At 36.0% G+C, this 14,269-nt stretch overlaps 1 non-coding gene across 1 annotated transcript; it reads left to right on the plus strand.

Moving 5' to 3' along the window:
• Positions 1 to 2,178: 2,178 nt before the first annotated feature.
• On the plus strand, positions 2,179 to 2,250 carry Trnaa-cgc. Its single transcript has one exon. It is a non-coding gene; the product is annotated as a tRNA-Ala (tRNA).
• The last annotated feature ends 12,019 nt before the right edge of the window (positions 2,251 to 14,269 follow it).

Consider the following 14,269-nt stretch of genomic DNA (forward strand, 5'->3'; position numbering starts at 1 on the left):
TATTTTTCTTTTGAAAATTTTTTATTTCACAATTTTTAGTGGCCCCACTGTACTATAATATGCTATGCCCAGTTAAAACCCTACTGTTTACTAAGCTATTACACTGATCGCGAGCATTTTGCTCCTATCCATTGAGGAGTTCTGTTCTCCATCTCCAAAGATATTCATCAGATCTTCACCAAATTTATATGGGACCACCTGCACAGTATACCCTTTCAAACAAAAAAAAAATTCCAAATCGGTCCAGGGGTCTTTGAGTAATCGGGGAACATACATAAAAAAAAAAAAAAAAAAAGATTCCGACGAATTGAGAACCTCCTCCTTTTTTGGAAGTCGGTTAAAAATCCCGTGGGAACTCTTTGATTTTCCGGGATAAAAAGTAGCCTATGTGCTAATCCAGGATAATATCTACCTCCATTCCAAATTTTCCAAATTTCAGCTAAATCCGTTCCGTGGTTTTTGCGTGAAGGAGTAACAAACATACACACACACACATACAAACTTTCGCCTTTATAATATTAGTGTGAAGTGTGATATTTTTAATAAAACAATAGCGACTCTATCCCGTTTCATAATCAAAGAGCGTGCCAAGTTTTTGTACTCAGTATTTGCTTTCGGGATTCGAGTTTGAGTTCCAATATGGCGGAAAGTATTCTTGCATTCGCATATTCGGAACAACCGGCAATAAGTTTCTCCTATCAGATTCTAAACTTTACCGTGGGGAATGAGGCATGAGTTATAGTTGGTTACCGTAAATGGATGCTGTATACCATTACTATTACGCCTGAAGATACCTGTAACTACTTGTTTACTTCTTGAATTTCATAACGATTTACGTACGTTTGGAACCCTCGTAGCTTTAGTTTTAAGTTACGTAATTAATTATCACCACTATTTCTTACAAAAACAATTTCGACCATCAAAAAGAGTACAATTGTACCTACTTTGAATAAATGATTTTGACTTTGACTTTTTGACTTTGTCTTTGATTGTGAATGAGTTATGATTAGTAGGTATGTGTTTTCTTGATAAGATTTTCAACATCAAAATTTTTCTTCTGAAATAACAGTTTCCAAACTCATAGACTGATTTCTTACAAGTAGATACATCATCTGCATTGAAATCAAACCAAAAAAAAAAAGGTAAAACATCAAATTAATATACCTACTTCGGTTATGCATATTATTAGGTTAAAAACCGCAATTGCAATTTTTTAAATTAACATTAAGAGAATAGAAGAAAAAGATTCATTTATACGTGTTCTACAATAAAGAAACACTTCTGTTGATACAAGTTGTTTGAATGAAATTTCTATTGTTATTTTCAGAGCTAAAACAAACGATAAAATCTCATCACCCCGGCATAAAAACGACAAAATGAAATAATGAAATACGAAAAAGAGGAAGTAACAACTAACAACAATCTTTAACTTACACTAAATTAGAGTTTGAGCAAAATAAACAATCATTTTCCCCACTAATAAAATAGGAACAGCGGAAATAATAAAGCAAGTTTTGTAGAAAGACAATAGTGAAGCCATCAAAATTTTTCCGTTCCCTATCGGTCTGCCACAACACGGGCATTCCTGGCGTTTTATTAGAGCATTGGAATGTTTTTGTCTGTCTTGTTAAAGGTTTATTTGATTGTATTTTTAAGTTGTCCTTTATTAAAATTGGGACAGTCCTAAATCCGGAAGACAGGTTAGAATCCTACTAAATTGTAGGTATAGATTCTATGAAGTATTTATGAGAGCGTATTTCTGGATAAACCTGCATCCGGTAAGACCCGGCAATACCCAATGTAGGTGTCACAGCGGATTTCCTATATTATAAGTAGGTATGACTAAAAATACCCAACATCATGTGTGTGTTGTGTGTATTTTTAACCCCCGACCCAAAAAGAGGGGTGTTATAAGTTTGACGTGTGTATCTGTGTATCTGTCTGTGGCATCGTAGCACCTAAACGAATGAACCGATTTTAATTTACTTTTTTTGTTTGAAAGGTGGCTTGATCGGGAGTGTTCTTAGCTATCATCCAAGAAAATCGGTTCAGCCGTTTGAACGTTATCAGCTTTTTTCTAGTTACTGTAACCTTCACTTGTCGGGGACTTGTGAAAATGTAGTACAGGACGAATACGATTTGTAAAGTACGCTTAGTAATTTCGACACTTTCCTCATCGGGGGTGTAACTCAGTGGTAGAGTGTCTGCTTCGCATGCTGAAAGTCCTGGGTTCAAATCCCAGCACCTCCAAAACTTGATAACTTTTTTATTTACTAGTATAGATTCTTGCAATGCTAACATGTGATGCCAAACCGCATTACAAGTCACGACTTATGTACATTATTAACAGATATATTTTATAACTAGCTGTGCCCGCGACTTCGTTCGCGTGGAATAGTGACTTTTCGGGCAGCATATACTCTGTACGTTAAAAATGTTCGCCGTGATTCTTTAAATTGACATAAAAAACCGTATCTAAATCGAATAAGCCGTTTCTGATATTAGCGTGCACAATCACACAGACAAACAGACAAACAGACAAAAAAAAATTAATTACAATTTCGGGTTCGGCATCGATATAATTACAACCCCTGCTACTTTTTTTTATATATTTCCATTGTACAGACACCACTTTTCTACAATTTTATTATATGCATAGACTACCTGAACATCTGTACATGAGATAAAACTATTTATACTTATATTAAACACATCCAGGCTCTGGTGCTGAGCAATCAACTGATTTAGCGCAGAAAGTGCGCGGAAGGTTGGCGCACTTTCAGCATACCTTGTACTCGAGCGCGAGAAAAGGCCACTTCCGGTATGACTGGAGCGGCTTGTCCGTCGCCCGTGCCGCTAACGCACAACGCGACAAAGTGTCCCGATTACCCAATATTGTTCAATAATAAGTAGTAGTGGATAAGAATAGCAGACGCCGAATCTAAAGACATTGAATCGTAAGTGTACTAAGCACAGTTCGCGACAGTTGGGGAACTTCCAACAATACCTTAACATCACATGAGACCGAAGAGCTGGCAGCTACCTCGGACAAAGAATTAGTCTAGCCATTCAAAGGGGGAACCCTGCCAGTATCTTCGGAACCTTGCTTAAAGGGACTCCTTTTAATAATTTATTTTAGTTATTTTATTATAATTTTTAAGGTTTTTAGTTTTAGGTTCATTGTTTTAATAATTTAGATTTTAGATGTTCTGAAATTAAATACCCTTGAGGCTTTAACGTCACTGGTAGGTTTCTCTTAAGTATCCCACGGAACAATGAGAGGTAACAGCCCTATTTCCTTTTGTTTTTACGACACCATCACACTTCTTATTAATATTATAAAGGCGAAAGTTTGTATGTGTGTGTGTGTATGTTTGTTACTCTTTCACGCAATAACTACTGAATGGATTTGGCTGAAATTTGGAATGGAGATAGATAATATTCTGGATTAGCACATAGGCTACTTTTATCCCGGAAAATCAAAGAGTTCCTACGGGATTTCAAAAAACCGAAATCTACGCGGGTGAAGCCGCGGGCATCTTCTAGTAGCTCAATATTTGACATGTCGTCTATTCAAGATCAAACCGAGAGCTTTCTCACTCCAGTTCACTCTGATATTACCTTGTATAGGTGTCGCGAGTCAACAGCGTGGTTGTAAAGTTCTGAATGCGTATGATATTTGGATGCATTAATTCATTTGAGGAACCTAGCATCTAGGTAATATGTCTTTGAAATAAAATCATGTCCTGTAACCCCTTAGCCCATAACAACGCTAATGTTTATGAAAGGGGTTCAATTTGCGCGCTGTTGCTCCTCTTTTGCATAATAAATACATCAGCAAACAACATGCAATTTATACACGCTGTATGATGCAAATGACGCCGCCCTCCCCGGGGCTGAGCTACTTACACGGATAAAATGTACTCGCAGAATACGAGTTCCAGGGAAACCTTTTATTTAGTTCAAGTGGGTATCTCGCATTTATATTGATAAATATGAAATCGCGAGACTGAATGATTATACGTTTTTGGGGTTCCGTACCTCAAAAGGAAAAACGGAACCCTTATAGGACTTTGTTGTCTGTCTGTCTGTCTCTCTGTCCGTCCGTCCGTCGTGTCTGTCAAGAAATCTATATGGTACTTTCCGTTGAACTAGAATCGCGAAATTACATTACATCATTAAAAAAAAATTAAAATGTGTTTCAAATTTCAAAGTAAGATAAACTATACCAAGTGGGGTATCATATAAAAGGGCTTTACTTGTATATTCTTGAAAAGATTTTTATTATTATGCATTATAGTTTTTTATTTATCGTGCAAAATGTCGGAAAAAATACCCGAGTACGGAACCCTCGGTGCGCGAGTCTGACTCGCACTTGGCTGGTTTTTATTTCTATTTAGATTTTATCAATCTTAAGATTAACAGTAGTACCTGCATAGCTTTTTATGAATAGACAAATCATTAAAATGGTCCCACTGTTGATTGTTGACCTTGTTTTCGGCTTTGCAGTTCCAGGACAAAACTCAAGTACATAGTTACATCGGGTTCAAGAAGACCAATTTTGAACAATTTTTGTGTTTTTTGATACACAGTAAAGGGTAGTCATTTGTATTCATTTCAAAACTTAGGTTGGTAATATTTCTCTATATTCTAAAGCCAAAAGTCTAAATACTTTTAAGATAGCCCACTCAAGTTTCGTTTAGGCAGAATCTTAAAAATCCTTTCTAATAGGTTAGTTTCGTATGTAAAGAACCTACATGCGAATTTTTTAATTCCTAAACCCAACATTATGATGTATCATGTATCATGATTGATGATAGATTATGAAGAATATCGATTATTTATTCTAGCAATCAACACTGTTTTTTTGCATGAATATGTACGAGTATGTGGCAACATTCATGATATTATTATAACAGCTATTTTTCTGAATGTAACAACTTTATCCATATTCCTTGTACGAACAGACAGTGACGTAGTGGAACAGTAACATAGATGTACTCTTTTATATTCTTCTTCATTACCTTCAGAGCAACATCCACAGACGGAAAATAAAAGTTTATAGATGATAAAATACGGTGTTTTTACGGTTCCGTAGCCGAAGACTGCCAACGGGGCCCTATTACTAAGCTTCCACTGTCCGTCCTTCTGTCTGTCCGTCCGTCAGTCAGCGGGCTGTTACTCATGAACCGTATAGATAGAGAGTTGCAATGTTCACTGAGTGTGTATTTTTATAGCCGCTATACCAAAAAATAGGTACAGTAATAATCAAAAAAACGTATTTATTTACTCAGATTATTTATATTATATTAATAAGTAAATTAAATATTCGTACATGTCAAAATCTAAAAACGACAAATTAATATTAATAAATTAATAATCAAAATGGTCGCCGTGCAAATGAAAAAAAAAATTAAAGAGTGCTATTTCTTGTACGATCCTAGTCAATTATTACAGCATTTCAAAGTATCAGTACTTTACCTTATCTCAGCATGGGTAATTAAAAACCCAGATAAAACTTCCAAAGTACATTGAAAACGCTTCCCAAGTAGTATCTGATTAAGCTCGTTAAAATGGCGCTTTATTACTCAAGTTCTTGGCTCCTACAAATTTAGTTCACTCTTTCGGTACTGGCTTATTTTTTACCCGACTGCGGCAAAACCATAAGGAAGGGTAATGATTTTAGCAGTCTACGTATACATTTTTCCAGATTTCTGTTAAAATACTCGGTTTCAAAGTTACGCGGTCTTAAAAATTTTCATACAAATCTTTGAGCCCCTGTAATTTTAAAACTACATATTTTTAGAAAAATCTAAAACACCACAGACACAGATATTAGTTTCTAGAATATGTATGCAAAATTTCATGGACTTTGGTTGCTTAATATTCAAATGAAATTGGAACTACGATTGTATGAAACGAGTGACGGAGAGAGCCCTGTTAACCTTAAACGTAATACGGCCCACAATTTGGCAAAATAAATATGATTCATAATTTAATACACATTCTCTCCAAACTGGTTTCAATTTAAATTATGTATTGTTTCATGACTAATCTGCGTACTGAATGACGGTCTCATTTGATTATCAGAGTGAAGCCACAAAATTGATACACCGATGTTCGCTCTGAAGCCAGTTTCAACAAAGTTAAATTAGTTAGCCGTTAGTTCAACAGTTCGAGCCGAACTACTAAATGCTTGATCATTCTTGCAGATATTATGTAGATCGCCTTATTTAAATTTGTGGTTATTTTGAAAGATTTTTTTTCCGATTGGGGTAATTTTTTTTTTTTTTAGTGTCCGGGCACGTTTCACGCTGAAGCTATTAAATGGATTTGAATGCAATTGTAATATTACTAATACATATACATTACAATATGCCCTGACAGGGCGTCATGTACTTATTTAGCTTTAAGTTAACTAAAAAATGTACATGACAGCAATGAGATAAATAAATAAATAAATAAATTTTAAATGTGAAAGTTTGCATGTTTGTTACTCCTTCACGTCACAATGGTCTAACCGATTTGGTTGTTTGAAAGAAAAATAGGTTATACCCTAAATTAGCACATAGGCTACATTTTATTCCGGAAAATCAGAGAGTCCTGCGGGATTTTTAAAAATCTAAATTCACGCGGACCAAGTCGCGGGCACCCTTTACTAAGTAATAAGAATAAGATATAAAAGTAGGTAGTGACAGAAAGTTCCTTGTTTCAACAGAACAGTAACTTCTGAGAGCGGTTACGAACTCATCCGACCCGAGTCCGTGGAAATACGAATATAAAAACTCAGACTGAACTCGGTTATTGCTTACGCACTAATCCGATCTCTGATCCAAATCCAAGCTATTCAGTGGGCATCTTTGACATAGCTACGTCTTATGTCTGATTTGAATCCGAAGCACATCCGAGATATTTTCACGGGCGACGACGGTAAGAACTCGGATGACGGAAGGTCGGAGCTAGTGCGTAAGCTACCGTACAAATAATTCTAGGACTACTTCGGAACGTATTTTCACGGATTCAGGTCGGAGTAGTGTGTAATCGACCTAATATGTTAAAACATAATAAACACCAAGTTAGTAGTTACCTCACATGAATTATAACAAGAAAGCGAGCAAGAACTCAACTCAAGCAATTTATTCGGTTCCCGGCAAATTCTGCAAAACTTTAATAATGTTTGTTGTACTTATCGCGAACTAGTTATCATAGAAATGGAGCTGTCAATCACAGGAACTTAATCTGGATGTTTGTGAGGCTGTGGAGTAAATTATTGCGCTGTGGATTATCGGAGCTTGACAAGGGTTAATAAGATAACTCTCTCACTGTATAGTATCCCTCATTGCTGAAATCCGTGGCCTTTCCATTACATAATGGTAGGAGGTTTTTTCAAAAAGTAATTTAAAAACCCCGACTGCGGTTTGCACTGCATCTTTTTCAGCCCGCACTATAAAGCGCAGAAAATCACCATTTTAAGTTTTTAAGAATTTTATGTAAGTACCCAGTGGCACTTGCGCCATCAATACAAATCATTTATTAAAATCAGTTGAGTTATTCAGTAGTTAGAGCCGACATAGAAACGGACAAACCTGCATACAGGTTAAAAAATACTTAACCCTCCTTTTGAATTTCGCTGCAGTCGGGTAAAAAGAAGGTTCAAAATTGATGTTGGATAAGAGAATCATCGTCACACGCCCATCTCCTTGGGCAGCATGAGTGGTTATGGTGCCCAAGAAGGATGTAGGAATACAAGCCTGTAAGTATGGACTGTCGAAAAGTTGTCGTCACTGTGCTAGATATCTATCCAATATTAAAAGTTATATGTATGCACGACGCTAAGCCAACCCCATTTATGCCCACTCTGTATCTCAAACAAGTTGCATCACGAAGAGGCTTTGGCTTGGCTTACTTAGACAATGTAACTAACTAATGTATGTAGACTCCAGCAAAATCGTTTTCAAAAGATCGGTTACGGAATGTCCTGAAACAGTTTTTTTAAGCTGGCCTAACATTTAAGATATCCAAGTGCCTGTCTTCAAGAACTTGAGTCTTGAATCAGCATCATCAGGTTATCAGTTAAATTCTCAGACATGCGCAAGTCTCCCTCAATAAAAACTCAACCAAGTCTAGCTTCACTTTATTATGATTAACATAAGTGAGTCAAATTGTTTATAATATGGAATGTGCACCTGCACCGCAATGCAATCTGCTTAAGTAAAACATAAACCTTTTAGTATTTCACAAAACCACATCATTCCATTGTGGAAAAAGTCCCTGTAAATTAGACGCCTAATGAGAAGTGGCTGGCATTCCAGAAAATATTGTCGCGGTTAAACAGTTGTGCTACCAGATAAATTAAGCGCATTGTGGTACTTTTAACAAAAGAAAAAGAAAATGCATTTTCTTTTCTTTCTAACTGAAAATAAACTCACGCTGCGGAGAGTGTCGCTCGTACAATGGCGAGTGAAGAAGTAATATCTGAGATTGCCACAGATCTCATGTATTGTTAGATGTAAAAGGGCAGACAACAGACAAATCTATCGGTTAGCTATCCAATAATGTATCACTCATGGGGTTGCATTTTTAGGGTTCCATACCTCAAAAGGAAAAACGGAACCCTTATAGGATCACTTTCTTGTCTGTCTGTCTGTATGTCCGTCCGTCCGTCCGTCCGTCCGTGTCTGTCAAAAAACCTATAGGGTACTTCCCGTTGACCTAGAATCATGAAATTTGGCAGGTAGGTAGATCTCATAGCACAAGTACAGGAATAAATCTGAAAACCGCGAATTTGTGGTTACATCATTTAAAAAAAAAATATTGAAATGGGTTTTAATTTTCAAAGTAAGATAAATATACCAAGTGGGGTATCATATGAAAGGGCTTTACCTGTACATTCTAAAATAGATTTTTATTTATTTTTTGCGTAATAGTTTTTGATTTATCGTGCAAAATGTTGAAAAAAATACCCGAGTACGGAACCCTCAGTGCGCGAGTCTGACTCGCATTTGGCCGGTTTTTTACGGCATGACGTAGCGTTTAGTAAAACTTCCCAACTTACAGCTAAGCACATAGCTTAAATAATAATTTTGAAAAAAATTGCTATGACATAGGTACAGAAGGTAAACTCCCAGGTAATTCAGCCATGGCCATGGCAATACTGTAATAGTTTTCCCTTCCACCTATAATATGGGTACCTTCAAGTTAAGAGTGAATAGGCATCTTCTAGGCAAGCGCGCTCTATCTTAGGCTGCTGCTGCTCTATCTTAGCAGGTCTGATTGCAGCCAAGCGTTAGCCTATAATATAATTTTTTAAAAAATGGCTCCTTAAATGAAACTTTGAAAGCGTTGGTTCGGAATTTACGCGACAAATGTATTAAAATCCCCATTGAAACTAACTACTGGCGAAGACGTTGCCCGCAAAGCTTATGAAGAGTTATGCCTCATATTTTATACGGAGGCGAGGATCCGCATCCATATGTTCATCCGGACGATTAAATCCGTACCATTATTCGTATTTGCCTCATCCTTGCACATCTGCATTCTTCCGATAATGTTCTCAAATGAAACCTACATCCATACTGTATTTAGGAACATAATCTCATTTTTAGTAGTTACTTACTAATGTTAAAAAATTGTTAAACAGGTGTAAATTAAAAATTTATAATACCCCCGACATGTGAAGGTTACAGTAACTAGAAAAGAACTGATAACTTTCGAACGGCCAAACCGATTTTCTTGGATTATAGCTAAGAACACTCTTGATCAAGCCACATTACAAACAAAAAAAACTAAATTAAAGTCGGTTAATTAGCTTAGGAGCTACGATGCCACAGACATATACACAGATACACACGTCAAACTTATAAGACTCCTCTTTTTGGGTCGGGGGTTAATAATAAGCTATAGTCATTAAGACTACTAAATGCTATTAATTCACTAATAAGTCTTGTGTTACTATAGCAATCTGACGTTTCACCTGCCGTTTCATCAAAAAATCCAGTAACATTTTTTTGGATTAAACTGAGCCATACACGAAAAATGATTATAAAACTTTTTATGTCTGCATATCAATTTCGTTAATCGTATAATATCATGATCCACATGTTCTAGAAAACTCTGATAAAATGGATTGTGAATGAACAAAAAACGGATTAATCCTACAAATAAAATGGGTATGATGAATACTATGGACGGATTCAGACACTTTTCTTTATAGGTGTCATTACTCAGAAGGAAAGGTACGCCACCTGAGGTCCTCCTCGAAATCTTTCCTGCATTGCAGATTGTAACATGGACCACCTGCGCATACATCAGAGTATGTATTGTTTTAGATCTACATGCTTAAATTTTTTAAATTGATAGCATCTGTATTAGATGCTAATTGATTTATACCATTTGTGTAATTTTAGTATTGGTACTAAATTCAAAATATTTATGGACTTTTTTTGATAGAAAATAAGAGAAAGGTTCTGCCCAACGTTTTAATCGCGATCATTATGGCGTTTAGTTTATAGAGACACTAGATGATGCCCGCGACGTCGTCCGCGTGGATTTAGGTCTTCGAAATCCCGTGGGAACTCTTTTTCCGGGGTAAAAAAGTAGCCTTTGTGCTAATCCTGGATATTATCATTCTCCATTCCAAATTTCAGCCAAATCCGTCCAGTAGTTTTTGCGTGAAAGAGTAACAAACATACACACACACACATACACATACACACAAACTTTCACCTTTATAACATTAGTGTGAAGTGTGATATCCATATAACCAGCTTATGTTAGCCACAAGTCAGGTCTACTTGGGCTTGGGCTACTCATTATACATGTATAATATCAGCATATATTTGCACTGCAGAACAACTATTCGGCAAGCAATAAATAATACTGTAGAAAATGAAATAAATTTTGAAGTAGGCACACTTAACTCTGATGAAATATAAAATTTTCACAATGTCCACAGCCCTCGACCATTCGTCAAATAAATAGTAGAAATCGCGTCGACGTGATATAATAGTTCAATTTTCGTCCCCGTTGGAGGCGGTGATTCCTCTGAAATACCTTTATTGCTCTGGAAATGGACATTCCTGATTACGGCAAAATTTTCAAGATTAAATTTAGTTTCGGGATTATGGGCATCCATTTCGACAAGTCTTGTTATTATATTTATAATCTTTTCAATTCATTCATTTAATACTTCATCATGATCATGATCAACCCATTTCCTGCCCACTAATGAGTACGGGATCTCCTCTCAGAGTGAGAAGGGTTTAGGCCGTAGTCTGCCACGCTAGCCCAACGCGGATTGGCAGACTTCACACGCCTTTGAGAACATGGAGAACTCTCAGGTTTCCACACGATAATTTCCTTCACTGTTAAAGCAAGTGATATTAAATTGCTTAAAACGCACATAACTGGAAAGTTAGTGGTGCATGCCCGGGATCGAACCCCCGACCTTCGATTAGGAGGCGGACGTTCTAACCACTAGGCTATCACAGCTTTTAATACTTCAGTTTTTTACAAATATCAACGGCCCAATTTTTTTTATTTATTTTTTGTTTATCACCGATCAGCAGTCCAAGCACAATCTGAGCCGTAGTTAACGCTTTACTATCAAGCTCAATATGTTATAAGCTTCTGAATAGATATAAAATTCAGCTTAAGCTCCATAGTTACATACCGGGAAAACGGTAGACGTTTAAACCTTTATTCAAACGAACCACGGGTATAAGACGTTCCCGCAAAGCTCATGGCGAGTTATGTCCCATATTTTACCCGTAAGGCGAGGTTCGGATTCATATGTTTGATCAGACGATTTAATCCGTGACATAATACTTAAACGCTTCAATTTTGCACATCTGCATCCTGCTGAAATTTTTACGGTTTGTTTATGTGGATTATTCATAATGAGAGCCTTTTCCTCACCAGAATGCGTGAAGTTTTTTAAATCAATATCCCTATGTTAAACGGACTTCTAGACAGTTTTTTCTCAAAAAGATGTATAGTCAAAGGCCGTAAATGGTTTAGCACCTTAATAATCACAATCGCGTGGCACGGTTCTGTGTTCATATAAAAAGGTCATAAGTGTGACTGGTTTATTATTGATGCAATAGCTTTGCGGAACTGCTATACGAATTCTGAGGCCGACCGTACCTACTAAGGAAATTTTTAACAATAGGTATCAGCAAATTATAGCATAAATGGAGCCGCAAGCACATGCTTAAACTTTATAATATTGTACGCCCATGGTAATTTGTAGTAAATCTTCAAGTTGAAAAATGATGTCTCATACTCTAAGTGTGATTAAGTGTGCGCCATCGTTGGGTTAGCACAGCCGTGGCTTGAGCGTGGTTTGAAATGGAAATTTATATTTCTTTTAATATACAGGATATAGAGCCCTGTGCAGATGGTAAAGTGCTTCAAAACTAGCTTTTACCCACAACTTCAAATAGCGATTGAACTGGAAATTAAATGTATACATAGTAGCATTTAGCATTAAATAACCAATAGCTGTTAAAAGTTTTTAATGTTCATTATTTTCTTGTTTACCTGTAGGTATAACTTTTAATAACTGTTAAATGGCTCTAAATTACATGAAATTGCTATCAACTCATGTTTTAACAATCGTCAACTATTTGAGAATTGTTAACGAATTGTTATTGCTATAATTATTGTGATTAAAATACAATGAAAGAAATTCGTTTTTTACACGACTGTCCAAACAATGGAGAATAATGATTTGGGGTTCATGTATGTACGTTTGAATGTATGTACCTATGTGTGTTTCTTTATTCCAGCATTACTTCTAAATGTCTTAACAGATTTGGGTGTAATTGCGTCCTATTTCTATTTTTATTATATCTATGTCGAAAACTTCTATGACAATGCATTTACATTTAGAATATTTCAGGAGGAAAGTTAAAGGAGTATTTGATTAAGTTAATGGCTACCCACTCGTGCGAAACCAATGAATCAGGGAATTTTATAATAATTTATTGATAGAACAAACTTAGGACAATTTTCAGTGCAAGTATATAAAGTAAAATCTACTGACGTTTAAATTATACTCTTTTGCTATTAAAGAGGAACACAGCAAATCACAATATCAAAAGGAATCGACAACGCTCTGATGTTTCAACACCCTTTAATTTGTATTTCTTGAGATATCATGATTTATGTTGACACAATAAAATGACGACCAGACACTTTGCTATAATTTTCTAGGGCTGACACGACGAAGTATATTTTATACTCCACATTTATTTTTAAGCCCCGACCCAAAAACGGGGTGTTATAATAGTTTGACGTGTGTATCTGTGTATCTGTCTGTGGCATCGTAGCTCCTAAACGAATGAACCGATTTTAATTTAGTTTTTTTTTGTTTGAAACGTGACTTGAGAGTGTTCTTAGCTATAATCGAAGAAAATCAGTTCAGCCGTTTGAAAGTTATCAGCTCTTTTCTACTTTTCTTATAGAGATTTCTGTGTCGGGGGTTTTTTAAATTTTGAGTTATTTATTTTAAAGGATACCTCCATACAGTAGGTCCTCTTCACCTGTGCTAGGATTAGTTACAATGATAGCAAAACAAGTAGTTCAATCTGAACACAAGGCGAATGACTGTGCAGTGATCAAAAACAGATCTCAGCAGGACATTAGGGGTGGCGCTTCCAAAATCGATTTGTTTATTGAATTAAAGAAAAAGAATATTAAGAGATAACATTGGCGGTGCCTCGTGTGCTGCAAACGGAACTCTTCATGAGTGAATCCGACTCACACTTGACCGGTATTTTCTTATTAAAATAAAATACCTATCTCTGTTCGAGCAGTAGGATTATAATAATGAAAGAAACGGCAATAAAATTAAGCGGAGTGTGATGTTACAAGTAATAAGGAAAATGAGTGAGAAAAACCGAAAGACAATAATACAACGACAATGTTATGTCGTTCACGTCAATTGCGTATTACATAATGTTTTTGAAAAAAGCTCTTTTTGTTTTGTTTGCCTGCTGTTTTTTTTTATGTTTTGCTGGAACTTGGTATGATTAAAAGTATCTCATTAAGTTAACAAGATTGTGACAGCACAGAGTAATAATACTATAATAAGCCTTACATCTTGATAATACTAATCTCTAATCATCGTTATCATCAACTCAAACCCACTATTGAGATCTCTTCTCAGAATGAGAAAGAATTTGGCTATGGTCCACCACAATCGCCAATGCCTAATAAGCCAGTGTGGTGGATACATTGGCTTATTAGTTATTATATTGCATTCATA

The sequence above is a fragment of the Maniola jurtina genome, chromosome 18, assembly GCF_905333055.1.
Source record: "Maniola jurtina chromosome 18, ilManJurt1.1, whole genome shotgun sequence".
Taxonomy (NCBI): Eukaryota; Metazoa; Arthropoda; class Insecta; order Lepidoptera; family Nymphalidae; genus Maniola; species Maniola jurtina.